Below are 25,039 nucleotides of genomic sequence, written 5' to 3' on the forward strand. Positions count from 1 at the left end.
CCTGAGAACAGGAGCAGGGGGAAGGGCACCCCAGGCAGAGGGCACAGCATGTGCGAAGGCCTGGAGGAGAGGCAAGCCCAGCATTCGTTGTGGGATGGAGACCCTAAGGACAGCAGTGGCCTCAGGTCTGCAGAGGGGAGGGAGGCTCAGAGGACCAACAGGGTGCGGGGAGCGTCTGCACACAGGGCTGGTAAGGGGTGCAAAGCCAGGGCCAGACTTGGCTCTGCAGACTCCCCTTCCAGTGCTCCTTTGCATACCACTCTGCCTCCCGTGATACCAAGCCTAGGAATAATCTTACTCAATGGGTCATGGGATGAACTGAAGCCCCGGACACAGCTTAGCAGCATCTTTCCTCCACCCACGCTACATGCATACCCTTGACCTCCCCACTCTGCCCTGGTCATCTCAGGTAACTGTGTCCACGGACCGGAGGAAGGAAATGTCCACAGACTCTCCCTCCTAAGAGACCGTGCTGGGACGAATCTCAGAAGTGCTGTGAAGTTTACATTCTGGGCTCCAACACACTCTCTCTTATTTGGTGACTCTCTCTTATTTGGTGAGTATTTATTGAGCACCCACTGTGTGCCAGGCTCCGTGCTAGGCACTGGAAGGAGTCATAAGAGGTGGTTACAACCTCTAACCCACTCAGCCGTCCCTAACCCCTCTGGGACAGGAGAGCTGGAACCATCACTCCTATTTCACAGGAGAGGAGACGGGAGGCTCGGGGAGGCCATGGGACTCGCTTGCTCAAGATCACTTGGCTCGGAGGTGTCGGCGCTGGGACGCTAACCGGAAACGTCTGACCACAGAGCCTTTGCCAAAATAGATAAAGGTCCCCGGGGGAACTGAAGAGCCTGGATCCCTCCTCCCGGCCCCATAGGCTGCCCCAGATCCACAAAGCAGGCGGAGGCTGCGCTGGCGGGTGCCATGGGAATGGCGGGGCCCTGTCGTTACTGGGAGGGGCCCCTCGTCCAGGGCTGCCGGCTTGTGCACCAGGGCTGCCAGCTGATGCCACCCAAGGACTAAATGCTGATGGCCTGTGTTTAAAAAAGCGTGCTGAAGTGAACCGACCTACTCATCTTTGGAGCCTGTATTCAAGTGTATGAACGAGCTGAGGACGCAGAGTACAGGCTGGAGTCAGGGAGCCCCCGGCCAGGTCACCTCCCCAAGTCTCTGCGTCCATTCAGTGGGGTGACACGACCTGGCCCTGGCCTGGAGACGGCTCTCCCTCCCCAGACTCGGGCCCTTGTGCGCATCTGTCTCCTCCATGGGGATGTCAGCAGGCTCCCTGGGGCCGCCTTGGTCCTGCACGAGCAGGCGGCCTAGCGGGCCCTCCTGGGAAGCCTGTTTTAACCCAACTCAAATGGCTGCAGACACTCCAAAGTACTAATGCTTGGCAACACCCTGTCCAGACAGGCCTTTCTCCTCACCCCTCGGGTGCCTGTACCGGGTTGAACAGCATCCCTACAAAACTCACCTGGAACCTGGGAATGTGGCCTTACTTGGAAATAGAGTTTTTGCAGATAAGCCAGTTAAGCTGAGGTCATATAGGATTAGGGTGGTCTTACTACAATGACTGGTGTCTTTATAAGAAGACCGTTGTCTACTTGGACACAGAAACACACAGGGAGAAGGCCATGTGACGACAGAGGCAGAGACTGGAGTGATGTGTCTACAAGCCAAGGGACGCCCAGGGCTGCTGGCAACCACCAGAAGCTAGGAGAAAGGTCTGGAACAGACTCTCCCAGAGCCTCCAGAGTTTGGACTTCTGGCCTCCAGGATCGTGAGAGAATAGATTTCTGTTGTTTTAAGCCAATCAGTTTGTGGTAATTTGTTATGGTGGCCCCAGGAAACCAATACGCTCCCACCCCATCCCCAGAGCATGGCCAGCATTCACAAGCGGACACAGCTCCCCGAATTCTCAAGCATCACGGACTTCATCGAAGACTCCCTCAGGCTCAACTTCTGTTTCTGGGGCTGCAGGAAGGAAATCAGTGGTTCCCAGGTCTGGGGATGTAACAGGCCTGTAAAGCTTGCCCCAAATTCTGAAGATGGAGATAAAGTTGCCAACTTATTCTGGCATCGAAAATAACATTTCCATCTACTATCACATCCTGCATAAATGAAGGACACCTGACCTAGAAAGCAGTTGGTGCCAGGCCTGCTCTACGTTTTCTCATCTCGCCACGGATCAGTGAGGACCTCGCACGGCCCTGGGCCTGGCCTGGGTCTAGCATTTGGGAACCAGCAAACTCAAGCTGGGTGTTTCTTTTTTTTTTCAATCCTGGCCGATGGGAAGCAAGGCTGGCCTCCTCCACTCTCCTATGAGTATACAAAAGGAGGTTTTTCTCCAGCTCAGAAATTTGACCACTATATTCCAGTTCACCTGGGGGTAATTCCAGTTAATCCCCTCTGAGGACTGGGCGATCTCCCAGCCCGAGGGAGGAGGCATTCCAGGCCAGTCCAGGAAGGCGAGTCGAGAGGGAAAGAAAACTGAAATGAAAAGCAGGAGGGAGAGGGAGAGAGGAGCACTGACCCTTCTCGTGAAAAGAAAACCAAATTGCGAAATTACGCAAGCGCCGACATCACCGGCTGGATGATTACAGCTCTCTTCAAAGACACCTCGTAAACCCGCGCCCGGCTTCGGAGGGAGAGGCCAGATGCCTGGCGCTCCGGGAGGAGCTTTCGAAACATCTGGCCCTGGTGGCCTGATGACCCAGTGCAAGCCAGTCACCCTGCGCTTCGTGAGCGTCACGCCCACGTCCGCCTCCTGGAACCAGTGAGGTGTGCCGGAGAGCGCCCCAGGGATAAAATCTGTCTAAGCGTGAGGAACGCCTCTTTTCCAGTAACTCAAGAGCGCTCAGAGGATGCCCCGGCTGCTGCGGAAATGTTTGCCCAGAGTGCTCAGGCTAACGGAGGTGCTGGGGTGGCCCTGCCGGGACAGACTCGGGCGAAGGGCAGCGAATCTCAGATGATAAGGTCTGACTCTGACGCCATCGCTTTCCAGGGCTGGAGTCCATCTCTCCCTCCCTCCCCTTCTACACGCCCAGGCCAGGGGCAGGGTGGGCCCCAGTTCTCAGGAAGCCAGGAAACACACTCTTTTCTGGGCTAAATGCCCAGATTCCTTGAGCAGTCACAGGACACGCTTTTTCTGAGCCGATCCAAAGCCACAGGCGTGGACTGGAAGTTTCTCTGGGCAGTGTGAACCTGGGGGGACGCAGACAGGCGCACCTGGAATTCCAGGCAGAGAGCCAGCCAGGGAGAGAGGCCCCAGGGGCTCGATCCTGCCCTTGCAGTGTGACTGAGGGCACAGATCTGTGCTCCGCGGGCTGGGTTCCTTTTCAACAAAGCAGGGGTTCATTCATTCCATCATCACTTGTCAAGCATTTCTGGAGAGGCTCATGGAGCCCAGCACTGTCCCAGGCACAAGGCAGAAAAGGCCCTGCACTCCCAGAGGTGTCAAGCAGTCAAGAGGTGGACACAGGCACGGCAGCAAATAAACATGGTCATTTCAGACAGCAATAAGTGCCACGAGGGAGACGCAGCTGAGCAGTGGGTCAGGCGACACAAGGGGACCTGGCTTCCCAGGGTTGTCGGGACACTTAAACTGCTTAGCACATAATCAGCACTCAGCAGGTAAATGGGGTCCTCCCATCCTCCCACTGCACAGGTGGGGCAGCCGAAGCCAGAAAGAGAGAGGTTGCAGTGGGCTGTGTAAGGACTAGACTGGTTTGGGGCCCTGATTGCCCCAGGTTTCCCAGGAGCCAAGGGGGCGCCCCCCTGCCCTGCCTGACCCCCACCCGACTCCCTGCTCTTTCCTGTGGGAGAGTTCTGCCTCTGACACCACGTCCCAGGCTAGCCCACAAAAATGGGTCATTGCCACCCATTCTCCCACCAGCAGGACTGTTCCAGCAGGCGACTGTCCTCCCTGAATTTAAATCGGGGATCCTTCACCCATCTGCTGGGAAACCTTAGCCAAGATTCGTCACCCCTCTGAGCCTCACTTTTGTGATGTGAAAACGGGAGAAAACCCACCTAAAAGGCTCACTTGTTTGAAGAGATCGTGTAGGCAAAGGGCCCAGGGTGTGCCTGGCACACTGGGGGCCCACCTGCCCCGTCTCCACCCAGCACTGAGGAGGGGCATGCTCTAGGTGAGGAACAGCCTCAGGGGAGGAAGTGAGAGGGAAGGGGGAGTGCGGACCTGGTCTGGGTAGGCCATGTCCAGTCCTCGGGGAGCCTGGCGTCTGGAGGGAAAGGCCCGTCAGAGGAAGCAGTGCCCTAACGGGAGTGGGGAATCAGACAGGTGAGAAGACCAGCCCCGTGGCTTCTTTATTGGGTGACTTGGCCAGGATCCTCCCTTCTCTGAATCTCAGTCTCCCCAGCTGAGAAATGACTTCTGGTGATGACAAAATGAGGCCCCAGATATAGGAAGTCACCCAACCAGTATCTGACACACGAATCTCCTCTTCCTCATTCACCCACTCAACATAAAGATATCCAGACTACATCCCAAGAAGGTGCTAGGCCCTGTGGCAGGCCAGGGTGGGAGGGGCGTGGCTGGGCCCCTTGTGGACGGGCAGAACCCGGTCCTCCTAGAACCACCCTGGCACTGCCTGGCTCCGTGAGAGGGTGTGCGGGGGCTCCTGGGCTCACTCTCCTGAGAACCTCGCCTCCATGGAAAATGACACCTGGCCAGATCCTGAGAGCAGCCAGCTAATTAATCCACCATGCCGCCTACCCCCCCACACTGCCACACACCAACCCCAAGGCTGTGAGTCCCCCTCACGGCCTGACTCCTGGTGGGCCAAGGGAACCTCTGACCCCAGCCTACCCTCCAATGCCCACCACAGGCCACAGATATCCACTAAAACTCAGAGCTGCTCGTTTCCTCCGCTTTGCCTCTGACTTTCCACGCCAATCGATCAATCAATCAAGGGAGAATCAGAATGCAATCACAGTGACAACACAACGCGCTCCCTGGGAAGTGAGTTAGGACCGGGCTCTTGCGGATTAATGAGACTGCCTAGAAATCCGGAGAAAGAAATGTATTCCAGGCCTATGACTTGAACAGGCTGGGCCTTGGCCCATGCGCTCCCATTAACTCCGGCTTCTCTCATCCCCGGGAGTCAAAACAGCTTCTCTGATGGGGGAAAAAAATGACACGCAGAAATCCGGATTTAGGGAAAATAACACATCCGTGGCACTTTTTTTCCCTTCCCAAAGCGGCGCTGTGAGCTTTACATATTTTATCATTTATTCTCACATTGTCCCCAGCAAGTGGGGAGGCGTCGGCCTTGTTTTTCACAAGAAAGCTGTGAGAGAGGCTGAGGGTGCGAGGTGAGGGGCCTCCCGCCTGACACCCAGCAGGAAGGGGCTGGCAGGGTGGGGGCGGGAGAAAGCTGAAGGTTCTTTTTGGGTGGAATTGCGGCCTCACAGCGTCCACACTGGGGCCTCCTCGCCAGCCTCCCAGTCTTAACACCACCCTCGCCAAACCATTTTCCACACCAAACACCATCCCTCCCTTATCAACCTTCAAAGCTTCCAGATAAAGTCATCATTCCAGAGCTTAGCATCCAAGGCCTCCTTGCCTGTCTGACCGCAATCCCAGGTGACACCTGTCATCTAACACATCAGCTTCACAGAGCCTCTTACAGTTTCCTGCAACCTGCTGCTTCACACCCCTGGGCCCCTGTGCATGCTGTGTGCTCCACCGAGCTCACCCTCTCCACCTGGCTAAGTCCTACTAATCCTTGAAGGTGTCAGCTCAGGTGCCTCCAGGGGAGACAGAGCTGAGTTCAAATCCTTGCTGTGTGACCTTGGGTAAGTCACTTTACCTCTCTGAGCCTTGGGTTCACTTATAAAATAGACCTGTTTAAAGGTGAGGACCAGCTGATGATAGCATCTGTAAACCCCTGATGGATGTTCTGATGAAAAAGTAATAACAGCAGTCACAGGAGGAGTAGTTTTAAAAAACTGAGAATTCTATATGAATAATAACAGACTGTTAAGAGAGAGAACTGGCATTTGTGGAGGAGGCGCTGGCCATGGGGTGGGGAGTCTCCGCCCCTGGCTAGGCGGAGATCTAGGATCAGGACTTTCCCCTCTGAACACACCCCTGCTAGTGACATGCAGGTCCTCTGCTCACACTAAGTCACTGGGGAGTCCATAGCCCCTTCGATCTGCTGCAGGAATTCATGATTGCTTTGTGATTTTTCTTGTTTTCCCTTCTCACTCTTAGGCTGGCCCTGTGGCTTCTGTGGGCCTTGGCCTCACCTCATCCCCACCCCTACCCCAAATCCGGGGATCAAGGGCCAAGCAAGGAGAGTCAAAGGGCAAAGGGCTCATTGCCCCTCCCTTACTGATGAGGACACTGAGACTAGGCCCATCAGGAAACCACTCCCAAGATCCTGAAGCAGTTTAAGCCACAGCAGAACATTCTTTCTAACCTGCAGCCCTGACTTCTTCGTCCCCCGACAAGGGGTCTCCAGGTGGGAGCCCTGACTGCCGGCACTGGGCTCCTCCTCGCCTCTGCTCCAGGCTGCTCATCTCTCCCCCACTCACCCCGGGCAGCCCCTGTCCCCTCTCCCCCATCCTCACGTCTGCAGCACCCTCCCAACCCCCCAGCCTCCATGCAGGCCACACACATGCGGCCCCCTCAAAACCCTTCCGAACGCCCATCACCCACGGATCAAACCCTGGATCATCACAGGACCATAGGGCCATCACCCAGAAAACCACACCCTTCTTTAAAGAATCACCTGTAGCCGCCCGTGGGGTGTGTGAGCCACAGCATCTCTGCCCCATGAGGCAGGTTCCATCCCTCCAACCGAGCCGTTTGTCCCCAACAGAGGCCTGGGCTTTGGACACATCCAAGTCTCCATATCTCAGCTGTCCCCATGGAAACAAGGCCTGAGGAGCAAAGTGGGGGGCGCATCACTCCTTCCCCCTCATTCCTGTCACTGAGGCCTTCACTGGGCGCTGGGCTGGGTGTTGGGACCACAGAGGAAAGTGGGCCTTTCCCAGACCTGGAGGGGCTGACCCGCCAGTGGGCCTCACAGGACAGAGACAAGCCAAGGGAGGGAAGCACGGGGCCGTGGGGCTCAGAGCAAGGGTCTCCCAGCAGTGTCCTGAGGTCACAGGAGACTCTCTGGGGATGGGGATGTTTGAGAACGAGAGAAAGGCACTAGAGGCCAAGACAGCCTAGAGCAGAGCACAAGAGGGATGGGGCCTGGCAGGTGTCAGCAGCAGGGGGAGGAGGGAGGCAACTGGAGGGGACGTTTCTGAACGCCTGTCCTCTTCCCTAGGGGATCCATGACTGTCATCTCCTCAGTCACCCCTCACCACAGTCCCATGAGGGAAGGATGGCCTTCATGTCAAAGATGAGGAAGCGGAGGCTCAGAGAGGTTAAGTTATTTACTCAAAGACAGCCAGACAATCAGTGACATGGAGCAGGCGGGGGGGCGCCCTGGTTTAAATACGTGGGCATTTAAATCTCATCCCCAGAAGTTTAAAAATGTGTTTTTAAAAACATTCACTCTAAGAGAATCCCAACTGACAGGTCTTTCAGGGACCACAGAGCCTTCATCAATCCTTCCTTCTGGTATCTGCGGAATTCCCTCTGCACGCCAGGCACACGGTTTACAGTGTGGTAAGGCACACAACTAACCAATAATGAGAACCAAGCATGATGGGTGCCCCCGGGGTCAGAGCTCAGGTTAAGGTCTCTCTCGTACCTCCTCTCCTCACTCTTGTGCACACAGCAGACATTGCTAATCAATCCCAAAGCCTTCTCCACGTGACCCCTCAGGCAGCCATTACCAATAGATCAGAGCCAGCACCTGAGATGACAATTATTGCCATATCTGCTCCAAACAGGCATGTAGGATGGTAGGCAGAGTGAGGAGAGAAAGTTCTTCCCCACTTCCCTCCTCCATTCTCAGGGTTCCAGGCACCAGGAATCCCACCACCACATAGCCAGAGAGGGTTCAGCATTGCCTTCAGCCAGCATCGTGTGTAACAGCAAATACCCCCAGATGATGGCTCACTCACTGGGAATCAGGGGGCGATGCAGGGGCTGGTGACAGGCATCTGGACTTCGGGTCTCCGCTCTGCTGCTCAAGGAGAGGCACTGCTGTTCTCCAGAGGGCAGCCCAGGAAAACGGACAAACCCCAGAGCTACCACTCAGAGCTACGTGATCTGAAGCAAGTTCCTTGGACTCTCCGGGTTCTGTTCTTTCATCTGAAAACGAAGCCAGTGACACCCACCCCCCAAGACATACCCGAAGTGGCCGGCACAGTGCCAGGGATATGTGAGTGCCCCATAACTGCTGGGTCCCCCTCCTTCCCTTCTCTGAACTCGAGGGGCCTCTCCATGCTCTGCAGTGCTGCACGGGTGACAAGCCCTTTTCACAGGCGTCAGGTACCGGGGCCATCACATGCCCTGTCCACTCTCCTCCGAGAGGTGCCCCACGTGGCTCTCAGGGCTGTGAGCAGGAAGCAGGACCAGCCCCACCCTGCTGCCCCTTTCCTCCTCAGCCCAGGCTCTTAAGAACCAGACAACCATCCATTTGTAAGAGTTCGTTATTTCCCTGTCTCTCTTTCTCTCCTTTCTCCTCTAAGCAAAAATGCTTGGTGGCCACTCCTGCCTCTGTCCCCAAGGCAGTTCCAAAGGGCCCATCCCATCCTGCAGAAGAGATGGCGGTAATTCCGTTAATGGGAAGCAAGACGGATGGTACATGGTGCCCACAGTGTGCGAGGCGAGCGGCATCGGGCCGCCCCCGGGGAGTGGGAGGGGGAGTGTTGCCGGAACCACCCTCCTCTGGGGCCTTATTAGGTTTTGAAAGAGCTGCTGCACTTGCTAAAACCTGCTTTTGCCAGCAGAAGCCTCATTTTGCAAATACACAACAACAAAAATCCCGTAAATGGGAAGAAAACCCTGAAGATCACGCTCCCCTGCCACAGCAAGGCGGTTAGAGCTGAAGTCTTTAGCCCCGACGACTCCGGGTCTAAATAAACGGGCCTGGATGCCAGCTCACCATTTTGTGAACATGGAACATGGCTGCTTCTGGGGCCTTTGAAGACTGCCGATGGTGGGATGGGACAGCTCTAGAAACATTTTCTTTTAAAGGCTCCTCTGTCCCAGATGCCATGAAACCTGATCGCTCTCACGTGAATCCCAAGAGGAACCCCTGACACCACTCCCCGCTCCAGTCACACACCCACGGGCCCTCATCACACACCATTTCTCCAGTCTTCTCCCGCCCTGAGAATCAGTGGCGTCTTGAAAGCAATGTCACTGCCGAATAGGCGTCCATTTCCACATTACGCAAAGGACTCGTCCCTCTCTCCAATTCAGGATCAAGTCGCTGAATTGCGCTTTGAGCTTCAGTCAGTTCAAATGCAAAATAACAAGGAGAGCACACGTGGGTGTGCAGTCAGGCTGCCCAGGGCCGTGCGACCGTGGCAAGCAGGGGAATCTCTCTGGGCCTCAGCCTCCTCATCCGTAACACGGGGCTAACCCCCTCCCACCTCACAGCCCTGGAGCAAGGAGTAAATACAATCCCGGCTCTTGAGGAAAATGGTCACTTCTCAGGCCAATTTGAGCACCAATGGGCTTTCTATTCTTCTCAGCCGGCCACACCCTCCTGCAGCACCCAGCATAGCCCCGGCACATAGTAGGTGCTTGCTGAGCACTTTGAGCAGAACCCATAGGTTTTTTCTGCCTGGAAAAACAAAAACACCCATTCACAATGGACCAAAGTGGTTGAGGGTGTGTGCTCCCAGAGTCGAAGGCCTGGGTTCAAATCCTAGCTCAGCCACAGACCTACTGTGCACCCTTGGGCAGACAACCTGGCCTCACTCAGCCTCCCTTTCCTCGTCTGTAGGATGGGACTAAGAGACTCTGCCTTACAGGGTCACCGACAGGAGTCAGTGAGATAATACGCAGCCAGGCCCTGCGCAGGGTGACCCTGGTGACCAGCGGCCCTGAGAGCGAGCAGCTGAGAGTCTTAGGAGAGCCTGGGAAGAACTCCCGCATTCTAGCTGGAAAAACCACTTTCTCGAAGACACTGGAGGCAAAGCAAGCCCGAGGAGGCCACCCCAGGCCCCCTGGGGGAGACCTTGAACCACAGGCGGCATGTTAAACCACAGCCACTGCCTTTCGAGGGAAGGAAGACATCGCAGGGAGCATCACCCCACGAGGGGGCCCACACACCCACGCCCCCCACACCACAGCCCCATTACCTGTCTCCAACACTCGGACAGTAACACTGACCATACCTGACTCACCTCTTGTTCATGATCGCTCTCCCCAACCAGAAGGCCAGCTCCACTTTGTCTCTGTTGCTCATTATGCATCTTATGACGGTGCCAGGCTCTGTCAGATCAACGAATGACCAAGCAAAGCAAGGAAGGGATGAATTCTTTGGGGAGGGCGGCTCTGGGCTAAGTGATTTCCAACGAGTCCCAGTGTGGAGAGGTGCCCCTGAGCGTCACAGGTGCCACCAAGCTGAAGTCCTCACCCCACACTGTGTCATTTATTATCAATACAATAACGGCCACCGATTGCTGAAGGCCCGTTACGTACCTGCTTACCTGGTCGGATCATGAGAGCTCCCCCAGAGGCAGAAGCTGCTTTTTTTGTTTGTTTGTTTGTTTTGTAAGGAAGATTAGTCCTGAGCTAACATCTGTTGCCAATCCTCCTCTTTTTGCTGAGGAAGACTGGCCCTGGGCTAACATCCGTGCCCATTTCCTCTACTTTATATGTGAGATGCCGCCACAGCATGGCTTGCAAAGCGGTGCAGAGGTCCGTGCCCGGGATCCAAACCTGCGAACCGCACTGAAGCAGAGCGCATGAACTTAACCACTGCACCACTGGGCCAGCCTCCCAGGAGCAGCCTTTTTTACCCCTCACTTTGCAAGTGAGAAAACTGGGGTCCCCAGTGGGAAGTGACAAGCCAAGGTGAGCAAAACGTAGAGGTGTGACTTGCATCCAGGTTCGTCTGGCCCCACTGCCTCCCTCCTCCATCTCTGGGCCCCGTAGTGGCCACAGGGCTGTGTGGGTCTTGGAAGAGAAAGGCTGGAGCTGGAGCCTCGGGACCTGCTCCCTGCCAAGAGGGGTGGTTGCTCAGAGCAGGAGCCGACAGGCAGCAGCCGCTGAGGTCTGGCTCCCAGCCCATCTCCATGCACGTGCAGCAGCAGACAGTGGGGGCAGAAGGCTCAGTCAGGCCGTGACCATGGCCATCCAGCCATGCCTGGAATTGTGCAAAGACCACTGGCTTTGGGGGTCAGCCGGGCGTGCATTCAAATCTGTTTTCAAACATTGTGGCTTATGGCTTTGGACCAGTAGCTTCATTCTCTGAACCTCAGTTATCCTCATGTGAAAAATGGGGTCAGCCCAAAGTTGCTGTGAGGATTAACTAACGCAACGCAGATAAAGCACTTCCCCAGATCTCTGGTGCACAGTAGGTACTAAGCATTCGTTAACTTTCTAGAGCCTCCCTCGTCCACGTTTTCGAAGTGGGCAGACATCCACATCCTGTGGCTGCCAGGCCCCCCAATTTCAGGGCTGGGAACAGTGTGGGTGGCTGGTGGAATCCGAGCTCCCCGCCCTCTCTGAGCTCTAGGGCACCACCTGCCCAGCATTCCTCCCAAGCGAGTGGGTTGGCAACCTCGTCATTTGATTTCTGACCCTTGTCACTCAAGGATAGGGAGGCAGAGGGGACGGGCTTGTCGATGCAATAACATCTGGCAGCGACGTGAGGGATTAAATCAGAAAGAGCATTTCCAAGGAAGCCCATAACCACAGTGTGTCCTTAGCACGAGAGGCCCAGGTGAGGAGGGACACCAGCTGGCCAACCCACGGCAGTCACGTCCCGGTCAGTGGTCTACAGACAGCACTGCACAGCGGCAATTTTCCCTCAAATAAAATCTGGCCCCAACCACATGTCGAGCCCCGATACAGAGGCCTTGCTCTCTTTGAAATGTGTGTGGGTGAGACAAGGCCACAGCCCTCCGATCAGGCCAGCTTCACACGCAAGTGACCAGTGTGGGTGCATCTGGCCCTGCCCTCAGAAGGGAGCCCTGTGCTTGGGGTCTCATGCTCTGTGCTCACTGTCTTAAAAGTCTTCACTTTATCTTTGAACTTGTGTTTTTCAAGTGAAGTCCAATGAAACAGTGGTGCACGTGCAGGGGGCTTGGAGCCTCAGTCACCCAGGACGGGTTCTCAGCTGCTCCCCCAACCTCTGCCATCCCCCACCCTCAGCAGGGGCCTGGGTGCAGGCGTGGGGAGGCTGGGGTCAGATGCACCTGCACAGCAAGCCACGGGGTGAGGCCCCAGGCACCTGGGAGGGTCTACACTCGCCCCCGGAGTGTCGCTGTGCCCAAGGGAGCCTGGCATTAAATGGCTAATAAAAAACAGCATGACAGGCGGAGAGAGAGAGACTGCAAAGAGAAGGAAAAAGCTCTTTCTTGCTTTTTGAACACGGGGACCTGCGTTTTCATTTTGTACTGGGCCCCACACATTATGTAGCCAGCCCTGCCTTCCATTTATCTGACCCTCTGCCCGCCCCCCCTGGCCTGGAGGCCCTTGGGGACACCCCTCGGCCTCTGCAGAACTAGAAGACACCACTGGGTGTGAGACGATCGGTCACCGCCTGAGAAGCTTCTCTGAACTGGCCCTCCCCCACCCCCGGTCCCCAGGTCTCGTTCTTTGAACCCCTGTGGTTGGTGATTTATTGCTGTCTCACGGGTCAGGCCTGGTTTTCCGTGCTGGGGAAGTGACGATGACCAGGACGCAGGGCAGTGATGAAACATGCAGGGTGATGTTAGCACTGTCAGGCGGAGGGAGCTGGTCCAGCAGAACGGGGCGGGGGGCGTGGAAGGAGCGGCTACTGCGGCTGGCACATTCTGGCAGGGACACGGCAGTTGGCTCTGGGAGACGGGCAGGAGCCCCTCATTTGTAAGGTGGGGACACCCTGACTGACCTCGAGGGGCTGCTGGAGACTGAAGGGGCTATCATGTCTGAGCGTCCCCAGCCCGGCTGGTGCAGGCGGGCCCTGCAGGGACAGGGTGGGGCACAGGACACTAACGGGACAGTCTGCAGAGAACTCCCTTAATGACTGCAAACCCAACGACGAGAAGAAAGGCAGAGGGGCAGGACCGCCACTTCCCGAGTCCCTACCATGTGCCAGGCACGGGCTACAGTGGCTCTGCTGTCTCATGAGTGCCCCTCCTGGGTTAGACATTTGTTCCTAGCGGTTTCTATTCCCACACGACATTTTACAGACATCACCTTCCTCTCTGTGATTTAGAAAGTCCAGTTGGTACTGAGCAAGGGGTTGACCAGGCAGCGGTGGGGGCTTCTCCGATCTGACTTGTCACTGATGGAGCAGAATACACAATGAATAACAGCTCAGACTGCACAGCTGGGCCCACCTGGGTTTGATCCTGGGCCGGGATCTGGGTCTGGGGCCGATCTGACCTGGCCTGGGTCTCAGTCTCACCTGTAACTTGGAGGTTACTCAGAGTCCCATCCTGGAGGCGGGGCTGTGATGACGTCAGTGGAGGGTAGGGCACACAGCAAGTGCTCAATACCAGCCTTTGCTACTGCCACGAAACCCCAAAACATCAAACCAGAAACCCAAGCATTGCACGGCGCTTCCCGGGATCACGCAAATCTGCTCCCTCCTTTCTAGCATCTGCCACAACTCTGCTCCGAGACCACTCTCTCCCCCCATTGTCATGTCGCATCAGTCCATAAATATTTAAACAACATGTCATCAGATTATTATAACATATGATCTATACCACTGATGTGCTGCAGTTCTGCGCATTTGGGCTTCGTTTTCAGAATATCGAGACATAAAATATTTATGTCTTTAGCCAACCACAAGATCTCACATTCTGTCTCAAAATGCTGGGTGGTGGCAAGACGCTGAACTGAGACGCGACGTGTGAAGGGGATGCCTTGTTCTCACGTCAGTTCCTGGGGTATCTGGATTGTTTCTGGTTCATTCTGGGGACAGTGGCTGGCCGGGTTTATCACACCAAGTGGAGGGCCAGGACCCAGAGATCAAAATGGGGCAAGAGTTCAAACCACAAGGCAATGTGTCATTTTCACTTCTGCATCTCCACGCGGCTGCGCATAGTAGGTGCTCAGGAAAATGTCCACTGGGAATGAATTAACTCACCAGTGGCCCAGAGCACCACCCGACGGGCTGGCACCCAACGGGATTTCGTAATATTTGTTCTCCTGTTCATTCTGTCTCCAGTGCCCAGCAACAGGCCAGGCATGGAGCAGGACCCAGCGAAGGTGGCTGGATGAACCACAATTGAAGGAATAAACACGTGACCAAATAAATCACTTAATTAGCTAATAAATTAATGAGGGAGAATGATTCCCACTCTGCTGGTCCAAATTACACTGTGTAAGACCCTCCTCCTAAGAAATAAAGGCTTTCCAGTAACCCGTGGTGGGTAGGCAAAGGGGTTTTTCTGGGTAATTAAATATCTGGATCGCTAACATTAGCACATCACAGTGACCATATGTCCCGGAATTTTCGGCACTGCGCAATTTCAAAGATGCCGCCTCCCAAGCCATTCGAGCATCCGGGAACTTCTCACACACCAGCGACCAAACAGCATCTTCCCAACTGCCTCTCCTGTCCCCAAACATCACTAAAATGCTTTTACAGACCGCTGCCCTTTTGCGAGTTTGGAAACTGGCCATCATGTCCCTAGCATATAGACGACCGAGGTCTGAAAACCTGGGATATCGTAAAAATATGCACAAACGAAAGTTGTTAGCTCGGAGTAAAAGTATTTCCTTTGCATGTTTCCCAAATGCCGTGCTGTCACCATCGAGAGCAGGCAGCCCCCGCCCCGTGCCCCTACACAGACAAAAGCCAGCCCTTGTTCCCTCTTGGGTTAGCTGAGGAGGCTGGCATTTAAAACAAACACAAAAGGCCACTAAAATTCCTGGGGGAATGAACAAAGGAAATGCACACAGGCTGAGTCAGGCACGCCAAGTCCGCACTTGAGATCCTGGTGTAACTGAATCCGGCTGGACTCGGCTAGACCCGCCACACGCGCGGGGTGGGCTCTCTCTCCCCGCTCCCTGTCTGTCTGCCATGTGGTGCCCAGTGGTCCCGCCATCTGGGCACCCACCCTGCTGGCCCACCAAGGTCACACCAGCCAGGGAATCGTTTCCTCTTTCAACCCGGGATGCCTCGTTTTCTGGGCTGGGGCGGAATACGGGCTCCTGCTCATTTGCCGCACAGCAATGTCTGTGCCCAGAGGTGGCTTGGGAGGGTTAACTCTCTCCCCTTCCCTAAGCCACCCCCAAAAGATATGCCCTCTAAAAACATAAGTGTGCTTGATAGAAAATGTAGTTTTAAGACAGGGCACCCATCCATTCCAACCCAAAGCCCCTCCTATACAGACGTCTGGAGCCGCCTCTGCAGAAAGGAGGAGCTCCCCGTAACTCTGGGAGGTACAAGCCCTTCTGGGCGTAGCTCCCTCCTACTGGAATAAGTTGAGCCTTTCTCTAAGAAACCTTCTCTGCACAGAGGAGGGTCAGTTGGGCACAACTCAGGCCTTCATGTCCACTGGGAGGGGCAAAGTCTGCTAATAGATTCAGTAACTCCACATAGACATCCTCTAAGGATCCTGCCACTTTCCCACTTAAAACTTTCTATTCCTTCAATAAATATTAATTGAGCACCAACTATGTATTAGGCACAGTGCTGGGCACTGACGACACAGCTGTGGTCACAGACCCAGTCTTACGTTCAGTCTGGAGGCAGATAACAAACATACAGTGTCAGGGAGGAGTAAGGCCCTGATAAAGCCAGGCCAGGGAATGGAGAGGGAAGGGGTGAGGGACTGAGTGTGATAGGGTGGGGATGGTGGGGTCTTTTTGGAGAAGTGACTTTTGTCATGTCCTGAGTGAAGGCTAGAAGCACATCATGGGAATATTGTGGGGGGAGGATTTCAGGAAGAGGGGACAGCAAATGCAAAGGCCCTGAGGTGGGTGCTTGGCATGTTTGAGGAAAGGGGAGGAGGCTGCGAGGCTGGAGCAGAGTGAGGGGGAGACTGTTGAGAGGTGAGGCTGCAGAAGCAGCAGGCCCACTGCTCTTGCAGTAAGGACCAAATCTCACCCAGATCTCCACGGGTCTCAGCAGCCTCCTCTCCTGCTATTTGCCCCTTGGTGCATGCTGTTCCTTCCAGCTGCCCAGGAGGCCCTCTCTCAGGTCCTGGGCTGGCCACCAACTCACAGCCCACATAATGGGCACTTCCAGATGGCAGCCTCTGCCCTTCGACTCTTCAGACCAGATCATCCTGGATTCTCTATGTCTGTTTCTTTGTCCATCAAATGGAATAATGGTACCTTCATCATAGAACTGCCGGGAGGATGAAGTGAGTTAATCCATGTAAAGGGTTAGAGTAGAGCGTAACATATGGTAAGCGCCTGGTACAAAGGATCTACTGAAGGGCTTAAAGGCAGAGGAAGGGGCAGGAAGTTCCTGGCTTCGGTTTGCCTGCAGCCCAGGACCCCAGTCCTGCTCCCTGCGCCCCATCCCACAGCCCCACCCACCCACGCACCCCGTGCTCTACCTGCCCTTCACCCCAGGCCTCTCAGGCCTCCGGGCTCCCAACACCCTGCCTGGCAAACCTCATGTCTCCCTCAGGGCCGGCTCAGATGCCCCCTCCTCCTGGAAGCCCTCCTACTTCCTCAGAGAGCAAGTCCCAGAAGACGCCTACTGCAAATTGTTCACAAGAACCTACAAGGGGGTCGTGACACAACTTCTGTCCCCACCAAGCAGTGATAGGCCGCAGAGCATGGCCATTAGCGGGTCTCTGTGCCAGCTCCCAGCAACATGAGTGACGCAGAATGTTGGGACATATTTGTTGAATGAATGAGTGACCGGACAGCCGCATACCAGCCAGGGCGGAAATATCTGGTTAACAAAACAGAGTCCACTTAACCCACACAAAGGTGAATGGTCTGCGTTTCTGCATCCAACTTTTCACCCACAGCTCAGCCCCAGGCGCCACGATCAGGGCCTCGGCCTGAAAGTTGGGAGAGCGACCTGATTGAAGCCACCGAGCAGCTGTGGACTGCCTGGGGCAACTTGGGCTGGTCAGTCCCTCTCTGGGCCTCAGTCTCCCCACCTGTAACATGAGATGCTTTCATGCATCAGAACCTTTTCCTATAAAAATTGTTTTCCTCATAACATAAAATTAACCATTTCAAGTGAACAATTCAGTGGCATGTATGACATTCACAATGTTGTGCAACCATCACCTCGATCTAGTTCTGACACATTTCATCACCCAAAGGAAACCCTGTACCCACGAAGCAGTTGCTCCCCACCTCCCCTCTCCCAGCCCCCAGTAACACCAATCTGCTTTCTGTCTCTATGGACTCACAGATTATGGATATTTCACATAAGAATCTTTTCTTAAAATGACTCCTGTGCAAAACCTCCTTCTGCAAAACAGGTAACAGGAGAAGCGCTGGGGCTGAGGACGGGGGTAGGTCTGCCCCCTGCCCCCTCCTCCCACCCGGAGCTCACGTCCCTCATCCTTAGTGGACTTTCAGGCAAGGCTCTGATCCAAGGCCCCTTTCTTTCCAGATTTCTAATCCTGAAGTTGGATTTCTAAGACAAATCACCCTCCAAACGGAGCCCAAGAATCAAGGGCCTCGAGCCTGGGGTTAGTGGCCCATTTTCCAGATGAGGGAGTAGAGGCTGGGCCCATGTGAAGCTCTCGAAGGAGGTGACTTCTGGGGAGTGGAGGCGCTGGACTCAAAGATCTCCAGGCCTGCGAATGCCGGCCCCTCGCCACACACACCACGGCGGGGTCTCGGGTGTGAGGAGCTGGGCAAACATCCACAGAAGCCGCCTCAGGAGGGGTGGCCACTTCCAGGGGACAAGGATCTCTCCTCTCTCTCAGGGAAAACTGGCCTGAGGGAACCCCAGATGGCTTAGGCGGGGCCCCACACACACACAGGCTCCCTCAGGCCTCACTGTGCGCACCCCCCAGGAGGACTCTGCTCGCTCCCTTCTAACCAAGCTCTGCCTGCCCCGGGCCCAGGTCCGTGACAGCCGCTCTGTCAGCACAGACCTCTGACGGGGCCGACGCTGTGTAAATAATTAACAAAACATCTGCCTCGCTTAATAACACACTGCAGCTGACGCAGCTCTCGAGGCCTCCCGAGACCCTCCAACTCCAAGAGGAGACGCCAAAAACTTCTAAGGCTCACTTTTCCTCGCCTTGTGGGGGGTGAGTGGAGAGGGACACAAAATAACTATTTCTAAACATCTTCCTGAGACACCCAGGGCCACCCTGACATTTAAATCCTGCCTCTTTCCAGATTGCTGCAGGCTCTCCCCTCTCTATTTTGAGGGTCATGATCACAGAGAAGTGCTTCAGTGGCACCTGGAGGGGCCCCCTGACACCCCATCAGCCTGCTTTAGGGCCTGAATATGCAGGGGCACTGAAAACACTCTTGACAAAGAGACAACCTTCTGGCCGTGTGACCCTGGCCAGGTCCTTCGTAATTAAATAGTTTCTCCGTCTTTCATAAAATCTCAGGGAGTGACCATTGAGCGCTTCCGAGGTGCTACCCACGTGCTGGGCATTTATATGTGTTACTTCATTTAGTTCTGTCCTCAAACTTTACGAGGTCATAACATTGTCCCTGTTTTCCAGATGAGGAGACTGAGGTTCCGAGAGGCGAACAACTCGCTCACGAGTGGCAGGTCTGGGGCTCCCACCTCACTCCATTTGATGCCAAAACTCAAGTTCTGAATGTGATTGTGGGTGAGGGCTTTCTCCTCTTTGGGCCTCAGTGTCCGTTCTGTAAAATGGGCACATGGCTCTTCTCTGGATTGGGAGCCTACTGGACTCCTCACGGGCAGCTTGGACTGATCAGGGCTGAAGGTCATTTGTAAAATAACTCTGTCCCTTTGCGGGTCTCTTCCCGATAACACCCAGTTTCAAAGACTTTGGGGACAACAAGGAACAAGAGAGGCAGGCCTTGGGAAAAGGGTCCTGGATAAATTCCAACCCTGCTGCTCACCTGCAGTGAGACTGGGTCTGAGGGACTAAACCCAGCAGCCCCAACTACAACTTGGGGACATCAGGAAGTTCTCCTTAAATGGCTCTCCATTCATCAGGGTCAAGCCCGGCCCCCTCCCCCAGCCTAATTTTGAAGTGTGAGGATTAAACAACTGGGGGAAATGCAGGCCCTGCAGGCTCCCAGTGGCAGCTTCCCTCCCCTTCCCTTGTCGGAATTCCTTCACACTCTATGGAATTCCTACATAAAGCCCCTTTTTCTTTTCTATGAGGTCACCATCACGCAGATGTCTAAGAGAAAGAAAGAAGGGCTCCATGCGGATCAAGGCCGTTGGAACTGAATGCATTTCAGATCCCGGCTGCACCACCTTTCAATTCCGTCGGCCCCTCACTCGCCCCCAGACAGAGCCCAGCCACAGCGGCCAGTCGGGTCTGTGGTGCGGCGATCCTGCTGGTGGAGGCCAGAAGGGCCTGGCTAGAAGACTGGGCCTTTGCCACCAGACCACCCGAGAAGTCGTCTGTGGAAAAATCCAGAACTGGAGACAACGGCAGAGGCTGTGGAGGTGGGTCTGTTTCCACACAAGCAAGTCCTGTTGGAGGGACAGATGTCAAAATGCTAGACCACACTCCAAGTTCAAGTTCCCAAACTGAACGTCACAGGAAATTACACCACCAACGGATCTGCCCCAGTGTCAGCTCCTGTCTGGAAGGAGCTGAAAGTCAACTCCTTCTCGAGTCTGAGACGGCTGTCAGTCTAAGTCAGTGTTGGCCAAAGGAAGGGACTGTGTGTATGTCACCCAGCTCAGACAGGAATGGGTGAAGCCACTGGCCTCATTTTCGCTTTTTAAACTAACTTGTCCCAAAAGGCCATCTTGTCATTACCTGAGAGTCAGAAATGAGAAGACAGTCAAATACCAAAAAGCCACAGAGGGTCTATGGCTGCGCCTGGCATCTACCACTCGCTCATTTCAAAGCAAATTCACAGACACCCAGGGGACGTTCAGACCACCCCAGATGATCCCCCCATTCCAGGAGCCCCCGCGATCCCACAGCTCCGCATTCTGGCCGCCATCTGAGGGCATGGCCAAGGAAAGGTCCATGGCATGTGCACACCACTCCTAAGAATGATGTAAGCAAAAAAAAAAAAAAGAAAAATGTAGAAACAAGGACTATTTTTACCTCCCCAAATCACAGGCCAGACGGGAGAGAAATCCATCAATGCCAGAAATGTGGCTGAGCCTTCGCACAAGATCTATTATTTCACACCTTAAATTAACGCATCTCAAAGCAATTTGCAAATGTTCATCCATTTGCAGAACATACTCGGAAGGGAGAGAAATACCTTTTCCTTTCAACACCAAAGGACACTGGCAGGGCCCCACACACCCCAAACCACACAGGTCCTCACACACAACATTCCTTTCAAGTACAGTGTAGTATAAACCGTGATATAAATGGAAATGAACAAGGAAGAGAGACAGGCACGGGACTGAAATGGCAAGTGACAAGAGGCCGATGCAGAAACGGTCCTGTTGTCAGATGTTCAGAATTGAGAGTCGGGCGGTGGAAGTAACTCTCCATCATCAGGGGTCAGGACGCAGGGCTCTTCCTGAGGGCAGTGTCCCAGTTTGCTTCCTCCCCACACAAGCCTGGAGGTGGCAACTGGTATTTAATCTCGGGTGACTCACCAGGGTCCTCTACTCTCCACCCTCTAACTCCCTTGCTTGGTCTGACCAAGAAGAGGAAGGGAATATTCTTCTCTTTTTGACAATTGTTTTGACACTTCCCTTCTGAAACCAATCTTTGGCACTTCAAGAGGAAAGAAAAAAATGTGAACTGGAGGCCTTTCTATCTGACAGCTCTGGCCCTGGGCGTTGGTCAGCTGCACCAGAGGGGCGACAGTGGACAAGGAGGGAGGGCAGCGCCTCTCCCTGAAGGCCGGAGCCCAGCAAGGATCCCAGCCCCGAGGGAACCTGGCGGGTGTTAATTCACTTGTTTTTTCAGCATGTGAGAGGAGAAAAGCAGGACAAAGACAGACAGACCTGGTTCAAGGTTAAGAACCTCAACTCTGGAATCAGAGATGGGGGTTTGGATCCTGACTCTGCTATTTGCCAGTTTATGACCCTGCCCAGGTTACTTAACCTTCCTGAGCCTACATCTTCCTCTCTGCAAGATCAGGATAACAATCCTGGACCTTAGCCCCGGGCCAGACGCACGTACACAGCGACTGTTACTTTCCAGGTTCAGTGGGAAGACTGGGTTCTGCTCAGTCAAGCCTGGCTTCAAATCCAGGGTCAACGGCATATTAGCACATAATCTTCACATTATTTAATCTCTCTGTGCCCCAGTTTCCTCATCTGTAAAATGGGCATCATGATTGTTCCCATCTCACAGTGCGGGTGAGTGGATTGAGCGGGACACGGCACTTAAAGCTTTCAGTACCCTTCGTGGCACATGGTATACCCTCAATAGATGGTGGCCACTGGTTGTAGCAATACTTTCATAAAATTACACACATTGTTTCATCCCTCTGAGCCCCGGTTTTCTCATCTGTAAAATGGAGACAGAATCCCCTACCTCCCAGTGAAAATTAAATGCATGGATGCCTGTTAAAGCACTCAGCACACAGTCTGTGCACCTTCAGAAGGCAAATGTCATGCTCCCAGGGGAATGGAAAGAGGACGGGCGTGAAGTCAGGCAGGTGACAGGAATCTGTGTCCCAGGACACAGGCTTGACCCCTCTGAGCCTCAGTTCCTTGTGCACATAAAACCAAAAGCCATTCTCTGCAGGATGACTATCCTGCAGCCCTTCTCTCCGCACGCAGTGGGTGCTCCATAAATGTGACTTCTGTTTCCCTTTCCCTGTTCGTTCCTTGCTCAAAGCCACCAGCAGTGCCACCTGGCAAAGCCAGGAGCTCCGTTTCTTGAAACCCGAACGGCCCTAAATCCAGACCAACCTGGGCCGCTGCTTAAGTCTGAGACTCTGTCTTGTGAAGACAGAAACTACTTTTTAGTCATTTCCGAAGCAGACGGGACGCAGGGGCTGACAAACCACAGGGACCATTTTAAATCCTGGGCTTTTCTTCTGGGAAGTTAGGCAAGAACCTTCCCAAATGTTTGCCCGTGGGGCTCTCTGCCAGGGAGTGACTCATCCACAGCTCCCCACAGGCATATTTTATTTGGGGGTGGGGGATCGAGGGAGGGCCTGGCCTTGCTGGGGGAAGGGGAGGCGGCATTTCCAGCAAATCCAGAAGGTGTTGTTTTTCATTTTTTAGGACAAAAAGAAAAAGAATGTGGGTCTTTTTTGTTTCCTTCCAGGTTTTGTTTGCTAAAAGACCACGTCCAAAGTTCACTCGGTAAGCTGCCGTGTTGGGAACAGGCGCCTCCAGCCGGCTCTGCATCCCTTTCAATGAAATTCTTCTTCCATTAACGCTACGGTTTTTAAATGGGCCTCCCAGGTCTGCCTGCGCAGACACTGAGCTCCTAAGACGACGTTTTCCCCTCGGAAAGGAGAGCCGAATTTTGACAATTCAGAGGAACGAGGGAGCTCCAGACTTTCTGAAGTTTGCCTTAAAGCAATTAAGACTTTCGACTGCAGAGATTTTCAACGTTCATAAAGCCCCCAAAAACCTGTCAGTCAAACCTACAAGGACAGACCTTGGAAGACAGTGTCCCAAGCCTGCTGTGATCAATTTGTTATTGTCTCGGGGCTTTCACATGGAGCCCAGGCTGGATACAAATAAATCAGATGCATACGTATCTACTCAGCGAGGCAGGCAGAGAGAGACCCCCAGATACACAGACAAGCGACTCCAGACCCCTGGTCTCCCCAGGTGAGCGCCCCAGGGAACCAGGCCCAAGAGGGGCAAGAACAAAGTCAGGGGACCCAGAGGGCACTTAGGAAGAACTGAACACAAGTCCTCCAGTGCCAGGCCCATCACAGCCGCAGCCCAGCCTGCGTGCCCTGGAGTCCCACAGATGGTCCTGCCAGTGGCCCTGCCACGGCCTGGCTCCGGGGCCACACCCCCTGACAGGCCCAGCAGGGATCTGTGGGTCTGACCTCCGGCTCTTCACTCACCAAACAAGGCCCGGCACCCACTGGGTGCCCACGCCAGGCCTGCTTCTCTCCACAGGCTCCCTGCATGGGGGCCAGCTGTGGGCACATCACATAGCAGGCCCGGTAGGCACAAAGGGGGGCCCTCAGCCTCCATAATAAACACACACACGCTCCTGGACTCAAATTACACGCTCACATCCACATACACACACTTTTGTCCTCACAGGCTCACAAACGCGCACACAAATCACTTGTGAACACTCATGCACGTGCATGCACACACACATACTCCCTGAATCCACACAGAGTGGGTCACAAAATGAGAATACACGAGAAGCCCCTGGCACACTCCTTGGCACAGAGAACACACTCAGTAAACGGATAAGGGGGAGCCATGCCCATTCCCCCGCACTCGTTCACACCAAACAACACAACCCTGACACGCCAATGTGCACACGCACACACTCACTCCTGCGAACACAGCCCCGGGGACAGCTGGACACGCCGCCCACGCACGCTCGGAAGCACGGCCGCGGACACACTCAGACTCGCACGCTCACACGCGCCCCGACCTCACGCGTGCACAGCCGCCCGCTCTCCCCCGCGGAGCCCCGGGCGCGCGCGCAGGCACGCGCACCCCGCTCGGCCCGGGTGTGGGTGACGGCCCCGCGGCCCGGCCCCCGCCCCTTCCCCGGCCTGCGCCGGCCCGATCCGGCCGGCCCGGCCCCAGGCCACTCACCGGCGCGCGGGCGGGCTCGGCTGCCGGCGGGAGGCGCGGCGCGCGGACGGCGGGCGCCGGCGGCAGCGGCGAGTCCCACACGAGTCGGCGGCGCCGCGGCCGCACGCTCGTCCGCTCGGTTCCGCCGCCGCCTGCGCGGGCTCGCGCGCGCGCTCCCGCCCCTCCCCGCCGCGGGCCCGCGCCGCCCCCTGCGCTCGTGCGCGCTGCCGCCACGCAGGCTCGGGGGGCGCCCCCGCGGCGCCCTCGCCGCGCCGGGATCGCTCCACTGCCCCCAGCGTTTTGGACAGCGAGTGGTCCGCTCAGCCGAGGCGCCCCCTCCCCGTTTCAGAGATGGGGAAACTGAGGCCCAAGCTCACACCGCGAGTCGGGCCCAGTATCTCCCCCTCTTCTCGGGCTCTAGACCCTTAGGATTAGAGTCTGCACTCAGCCAACCCCGGGGACCCCTCCCACGCACTGTTGAGTACCCATCGCCTGACACTGCTCCCATCACAGCCCCGGTTATACTGAAATGGGCTAACCAACGAGCGCTTATTTACGCCTGCTGAATGTGGGCACGAAGTAGGCTCCGAAAGTATGTCGATGTGGTGAAGGTGCTGCTCCCCGCCCTCAGCGCCAACGTCTCCCCGTCTGGCGCTCCCCGCTTCCTGTGGATCCCAGAACCAGCACGTCAATGTGCAGAGGTTTCTGGAAGAAGTCAGACTCCCCTAATGAATGCTTGTCACACCCTCTAAGGAGACAGTCTCCATGGGGGCCCAAGGGCAGCAGCTCAGTTCCCCGCCTCACTTCCTAAGGGGACCCCCCCCCACCCCCCCAAAAGGGGACGCTCCTGGCTCGGACAGTTCCTGTTTCCACACTTGCTGCTTCTCCACCACATGCAAAACTGCCGGAACCAGAGACTGACACTGCCTGCCTGCCAGCTGCCCAGCTTGATCATAGCGCTGTGCTGGGTGCAGGCGGATGCCCGCTGGGCCTCGTTTGCCCGGTGAGTGAACATGTTTCCACTGGCTGTGAGCTATAACAATAATGTCACCCACTGAACCCCCGCTGTGTGCGGGACTCGCGGCTGCACGCTCTGCCTGCCTTGTGGTGTTCAGTCCCGCCGCTAGTCTCAGAAGGAGTCATTATGCTACTTTCGTGCCCATTTTACAGATGTGGCAAACGAG

At 55.3% G+C, this 25,039-nt stretch overlaps 1 protein-coding gene across 2 annotated transcripts in view; it reads right to left on the reverse strand.

Moving 5' to 3' along the window:
• Positions 1-24,414, reverse strand: part of NEK6 (NIMA related kinase 6) — an 88,776-nt gene extending 64,362 nt beyond the window's left edge. The window contains exon 1 of one of the 2 annotated variants that reach the window (XM_087419116.1): positions 24,395-24,414. The gene's annotated coding sequence lies outside the window, so the exon portion shown is untranslated. Of the gene's footprint in view, positions 1-23,876; positions 23,986-24,394 lie in introns of those variants that run through there. The other variant, XM_087419115.1, reaches the window with a different exon arrangement.
• Positions 24,415-25,039: the final 625 nt, after the last annotated feature.

Source organism: Ceratotherium simum, chromosome 29 (assembly GCF_057802395.1).
Source record: "Ceratotherium simum simum isolate JZ-2026a chromosome 29, ASM5780239v1, whole genome shotgun sequence".
In the NCBI taxonomy this organism is placed as follows: Eukaryota; Metazoa; Chordata; class Mammalia; order Perissodactyla; family Rhinocerotidae; genus Ceratotherium; species Ceratotherium simum.